Source organism: Cannabis sativa, chromosome 4, assembly GCF_029168945.1.
Source record: "Cannabis sativa cultivar Pink pepper isolate KNU-18-1 chromosome 4, ASM2916894v1, whole genome shotgun sequence".
Lineage (NCBI taxonomy): Eukaryota > Viridiplantae > Streptophyta > Magnoliopsida > Rosales > Cannabaceae > Cannabis > Cannabis sativa.
This window is the reverse complement of record NC_083604.1, coordinates 66,872,712-66,879,403: the sequence shown is the minus strand read 5'-3', so window position 1 is coordinate 66,879,403 and position 6,692 is coordinate 66,872,712.

Sequence of the window (6,692 nt, the reverse complement as noted above, 5' to 3'; positions counted from 1 at the left end):
TTGGATTGGATCGGCTAATTTTATGAACATCCCTACCCTGAACTTTGGCGTATACCTAATTATATCCTCTAAACGTTTATCCAAGTTAGGCTTCTATTAGTAAAATTACACATAAGTCCTTAAATTTAACAATCTTAATAATTCGATAAAATTTTAACAGCATACGGATACAATTTAGTAAACCACAATAACAATTTTTTTTTCAATATGTAAATAAAATAATTCATGAACAACATTACTACACTACACACTCATAATGATATTTTTATTAGATCAAGCTTCATTAAATCATAGCATTGCTCCAAATAGTAGATAACAAATCACAAGGAAAATCACCCTCAAGAAATTGACGATCAACATTGCTTGGGACTGCCTAACTAGATGGTGAGTAATCTGATTAGCAGACCGTTTAACAAACTATAAAAACACATTACTTTGAGATCTTAATAACAACTGACAGTCATGAACAATAAACTAAAAGCAGAGAACAAACCAAAATTACTCCTAATAGCTTGAACAACTAAAAGACTATCAGATCCAAAGTAATCTTCATGAATGATTGAGTTTTCAGCCAACTTAGCACCTCCTTGATTCTAAGAGCCTCGACCACCATTAGTTCAACACTGCCCGAATGAAGACGAGTAGCAGCCACCAAAAGTCTCCTGGACGAGTCACGAACTGCAAAACCAATCTCATAATTACCAGTCTCCGAAAAAATGGCTATGTCAACATTAATATTGACACTATTATCAATTAGCGTGATCCAACGCTCAATTTCATCTCCAACATGCAATGGCTTCAATGAGGGATTACTCCCCACTCCTAGAACTTTACTCCACTGGTCAAGAGACTGAAATGCAATTGACATCACTTCACCAAATGATTGCCCCTTTTGCTTCCAAACTATATCAATCTAAGCCCGCCAAATAGCCCAACAAAACATAGCTACTCTAGCCAAAGTGTAATGTCCTACTAGTTTAGACGTGCTACTGTATTTTCTTAATTATTGTGCTAACTTTTGGTAATCAAATGGTTTAACTATAAAATCATGTTTAATTAAAACTTTATAATAGTTAAGTTTTTTATATATATATATATATAAATAAACATTGTAAACATAAATTGTTTACAAAAGTGGAGATCTCAAAATCTATTTTTTTTTCAATTGTGAACATAATGCAATATAACAAAAGTGACTGTAATGCTCTAACCCGTAAAGGTGCCATGTGTGCAATTTTATAAATTAATTTATAATAATAAACTACAGTTTAGGGAAAAAATTGTGATTTAATTAAAACACTACTAAATAATTTTGAAATTATAAATTACAATCTTTTAAAAATTACTAAGCTCGGGGATCCCATTTTTATAAATTTTTACAAAAGTACTATTGTACCATTTTGTTACAAAATATTGTAAAAACTATGATCTTGTTCACAAGTACGCCAGACGGGGAGGCTAATATGTACATTCATCAGAAAATCTCTGACTCATGGTTGATCTACTTTTCTTCTTCCTTACATGCACCACAAAGTAGGGGTGGACATCCAATTTAATCCAACTTTTTTTTTTTCATCCGATCTAATCCAATTAGTAATTAGATTTAGAAAATCATCATTCGATCCAATCCAATTAGACCTCAAAATCCAATCCAATCTATTCCAATTACTAATTGGTTTGGATCGGTTTTTTAATTGGATATCCAATTACACACCTAAATTTCAATATTAACTTAAAAATATGAAGAAAAATACGTAAAACACTAAGTATCACCTTTTATTTAAGTTTAATACTTCATAAACATACTATCGTGACAAGTGTAATGTAGCCAAAAGTTTTAAATAATTAAAACAACAACATTTCTAAGTAATAAAATAGAACAAAACATCATGAAAATAAATATACAAAACAACCAATTGTTACAAATTCAACACAAAAAAAAAATCTAATAAATATATATTATATTTTTTTAATATTTTTTATCATATAAATAATTTTTTAACATATATAAATGTAATTGGATTAGATCGGTTTTTAATTGAATTTTGAGATTGACATCCAATAACCGATCTAATTCAATTAGAATCTAACTTTTAGCATCCAATCTAATCCAATTATAGTTGGATATCCAACTTTTTGTAACTAAATTGAATTTTATTGATTCGGTTCGATTGGATTGGATAATGCCCACCCCTACCACAAAGTACCCGTAAGTCATAAAGACTTGGCAAGAAAAGTAAGTAATACAAATTCATGCAGTATAAAGCAACAATCAACGATAGCCATATAATCATATATATATATATAGGGCAAGACTATGGTAGGACCTAGCAAAAGTTCCCTACCGGTAGGAAACTTTTCTTAACTATTGATTTTAGATCCTGTGGTTATTATGATGTAAGGTGCATACTCTTACTATAAGACTACTTGTATACAATTAAAACTTTATACATATTATAATAATATTTAATTATAATTTTTATATAAAAATATTTAAATAATTTTAATTTTCCCCATAAAATTAGTTTTTAGTATTTTTGTCCCTAATAAACATTATACTTTTTATTTTTGTATATTTTATTTTAAATAATAAAATAATATTAATAATTAAAAATTTATTAATTTATTAATTTTAATTTTTAATTTAAATTATTATTATTATTTTTAAATTAATTTGAATTATTTTTAAACAGGTATTTATTTTTAAAAAATAATTTTACTTACCAATTTTACTATTAATTTTTTTTGTACTAATAGTTAAATGTAACGAAATTGATTACTTAAATATTTTCGCCACTAATTTATTTACATACATAGTTTGACCATATAAATTAATTATCTTTTAAATTAAGTTGCTTTATTAATTTTTTTTTATCAAGAAAGATAATTTCTATTAATCAAACCGAGTCCATTACATCTACAAAGGAATTCCCCTTTAAAAGAGAAACTTACAGTTCTTTTACATTTTTAAGAAAAATTTTATCTATACTAGACAACTTCCTTCTCTGTACAAAATTAAATCTATTTTTGAGCCTCTCTTTAATGCTACTATCTATACAACTCAGATTCATATATTTTTTTCTTATGAGAATTGTTAAAAGGCACCACTGATGTCTAGAACTCTCCTCGGTATCATACCGCTATTGGTGTAATTAAGTATCAAGTCTCATATAACTTAAGAAAATAGCTTTTAAGGAATATCAATAACCAATCGTGGGGCGCCACCTATAGAAGGTACTTGGCACCACTAGTGCCCAATAGCAATGTTATTTTTTTATTTATACACAAATTTCAGTTTAGCCAAATGTCATAAATTGCACCCGCTAACACATTCTTATGAACATAATATAATTTTTATGACTCATTAATATATATCTTTTTTATTTTCAAAATTATATATGTATTTTTTTTTTTTTGAAACATTTTTCTCGATAACGAAAAAAAATTAAAATAACAAAGTTTATTAACTTAAAGCCGAGAAAAATAAAGTCCATTAATGTATACATACACACGACATATATAAAGCAGTCCTTTTTTTTTGTTTTTTAAACAATTTTTTTTTATACAGTCAGTCGCTTTTTTTAACAAAAAAGTAATCAAGTGTACATACACACTACAATACCATGTAACCTTTATTTGACTTTAATGTTATTGGCCAAAAAACTATACCATGTTATGAGGTACAAACTAAGGCTCTTACAGTAAAATTACCCATTATATCTATTATTTTATTTGTTACTTTTATGTGCTTGCAGTAGTGGAGATATTGGACATATGTATGTATATGTTCTTTATAATTTTTTATGATAAAAATAATTTTTTTTGCAGCCATAAATTAATTTTGATTCAAAGCTTTTGTAAAATGATAATAATAAAACTTTGGATGTGTTTGTGCAACAAATATTAATAGTTTATTTATTTTTTAATTAAAAGAGTGATAAATATTTTTAAAAAATGTGTAGTAAAGATGTTTTAGATAGGAATGCGTCGATATACCTCCTTTAGAGGGTGCACTTTAGAATTTTCTTATAACATTGAACTACTAAAAATAGACCATTAAGCAAAAAATTACTAAAAAGAGGCCTAAGAACACTCAGATTAGATGCTTTAAAATAGAGAATTTTTAAAATATTTAAAGAATTAAACTGAAAACACCCTATATTAGATGCTCTAAACTCCTTCTCTATTTTAAGCTTTTTTGAAATTCACTATTCATGCTCTATATTTATAGAATATTATTATTCATTCTCTAAACATATTTGATTAACATTTGAGATTTTAATTTTACTTTTCATATGAGGATATGTGTAAATATTAATATCATATGTTTAAAATGAATAAAATATATTAAAATTTGAAAAATAAAATAAAATTTGTATTTCAAAGAAGTCGATGTATGGTAATATGCAAGGCCGGCCCAAGCATTGGGCAGCTTGGACCATTGCACAAGGCCTCCATTTTTTAAAGGCCTATTTTTTTTTTTCTTTTTTCCTATTATATACACATAAATAAAAAATTTATGATTGAAAATTTATGAACAAATCTTAAAAAAAAAAGCTAGAAATAGAATTGTAGTTTTAATGTACACGGGTTTTTTTTTTTTTTTTAAAAAAAAAAAACCAAATTTTAAAATTTTGCACAAGGCCCCCAAAATACTTGGGCCGCCCTGGTAATATGGTAGAATATAAAAATTTGAGATAAAATAGAAAATATTAAGTTTTAGTAATAATAAACTAAAAAAACTGAAAAAAAAAAACTCATATCTCCATTTTCCCACGCGCTTATAAAACACTCAAGTATGCCTATTCTTTATATAAAGTAATTTTAGTTATATAAAATAATAAATAAATTCAATTATAATGTACAACAGTCCACTGTAACTAAAGAAGACTTTCATCTATTTAACTTCTCATTGGTTTACTTTACTACCTTATACTATGGGGTCAAAACTAAAGGACGTACAGTAGATATCTCCTATATATATATTCAAATTGATTAATTCAATATATCACAACTTTAACAATTTTAAGTATTTTTCTAATAGAACAAACTATTCTCGATATTTCATAAAGTATTTGCTAATTCTCATTTCCAAATGAGACAACCAATGTCACTATTATTGTTTAATTAACAACAGGTAAATAAGAAACCTAACAATGATTTCAATTAGAGTAGTAGTCTCTTTTATACTGTGGCCTAATGAAACAATCATGATAAGCCTACCCAGGCATCTATTGTCACTGTCGTTACCTAATGAGGTAACTGAAAAGTAAGAAACCTAATAATAATTTTAGAATAGAGTAATGACTCTTTTTTTTCAAAACGATAATTACTGCATTAATACTTGATAATAATCAATTAATAAATGATAATAATTGTATCATATCTTAACATGCAATGTGGTATGAATGCGTACCAGTTAACTTGAATGAAAAACAATCGATCATCCCAAATCCTATGTCACAATAAAAATAATTCGTTAAACAAATCATTTTAAATGTGTTGTTTGTTATATAAATTAACAATTAACCCAAGATCTATTTGTATATAACATAGAACACAATAGTAGTATATGATAATTGAGTATGTGTACCTGATTGATCCATAGCAATTATCTCTGATTGATCCACAGCAGTTACTCCAATTTGATAGTGCAATACTATCAACTAAGTCTTCCTCCCTAGATCTCTAAATCAGAAGCAGTTTATTTTCTCTGATTATCAAAAGGTATACAATTGCGATGAGACAATATGTATTTATAGAGTTAGGGAGGGGACTTAGCTACAAAACCCTAGTTGGGCTGGGCCTGCTCATCAAAGGCTTCAGTCAACTAGAAAAGCCCACACTTCTGCTTCACCTAGACTTTACTCACAGATGCTAAGCCCATTAACAATTGATCACCAACAACATGGGCTAATACAGCAAAGAACTATCCAATCAACCCAAGTTTTAATAAAACCAATAAAATATAATGTAAGCCCAAATAAAAGTCTAACATTCTCCCACTTGGGCTACATTGATTTTAATACATATATATTATATATCAAAATAATTTTGTTTGAAAACGACTCATGGGTTGAACAACAAGAAAACATTTGTGGCCACTTTAAAAACTGATAGTTCTCTGATAGCATCTCAACATACCGGTCCAATTTAACCTTTGATAATGAACTATGACAGTCATATTGTTTTTTTAGCTCAACAAAAGACATTCATAATCACAAATACCAAAGTATTAAATCGACATGGTCAATAAGTCTAGTAGTGTGGTAAGGAATTATGTTCAACATGTGATCAATATAAAATAACATAATATCCTTATCAGTCCTCAATTTCACTGATACCGTGATGCTTAATAAATAAGCCAGTGAAATTAAACATACACCACTTAAAATAAGTAAGTGTCACTAAACTTGCTTAAAGAATTAAGCCAACAACATATCATTGTCAATAAGCAAATAAATTTAAAAGACAATGATCACAACAATATGAACCACATGCTTTCAATTCAATCATTCTCGAGAATATAACAAAACATAATTGAAAACATATCCATTCAATAATAAAAAATATTGAAACATAAAATGTAGTTCATAACTTTATTCAGAAAATTATAAATAATAATTTCTGAAAACAAACAGAAAACAAAACTCCCACTAACCCAAAAGATCAAAAGATTCTAAAATGCCCAT